This window comes from Mus pahari, unplaced genomic scaffold (assembly GCF_900095145.1).
Source record: "Mus pahari unplaced genomic scaffold, PAHARI_EIJ_v1.1 scaffold_11420_1, whole genome shotgun sequence".
NCBI classification, from domain to species: domain Eukaryota; kingdom Metazoa; phylum Chordata; class Mammalia; order Rodentia; family Muridae; genus Mus; species Mus pahari.
This window is the reverse complement of record NW_018393684.1, coordinates 9,288-9,867: the sequence shown is the minus strand read 5'-3', so window position 1 is coordinate 9,867 and position 580 is coordinate 9,288.

Genomic DNA, 580 nt, shown 5'->3' with positions numbered 1-580 from the left:
TACTCGACATTCTCAAAACATAGTACTCCCACCACAGTGAGCCCTGGATACCTCAACATACCAGAAAAGCAAGACTCTGATTTAAAATCACATCTCATGATAATGACAGAGGATTTTAAGAAGGACATAAATAACTCCCTTAAAGAAATACAGAAGAACACAGGTAAACAGGTAGAAGTCTTAAAGAGGAAACACAAAAAATCCCTGAAATAATTACACAAATATAAAAACAGATGAAAGAATAGAACAAAACCATCCACAATATAAAAATGGAAATGGAAACAATAAAAGAAATCACAAAGGGAGACAACCCTGGAGATAGAAAACTTAGGAAGAGATCAGGTGTCATAGATGCAAGCATCACCAACAGAATACAAGAGATAGAAGAAAGGTTGTCAGGTGCAGAAGATACCATAGAAAACATTGAAACAACAGTCAAGGCAAATGCAAAGTATAAAAAGCTTCTAACCCAAAACATCCAGGAAATCTTGGACACAATAAGAAGACTAAATCTAAAGAAAATAGGTATAGAAGAGAGTGAAGATTTCCAACTTAAAGAGCCAGTAATTATCTTTAATAA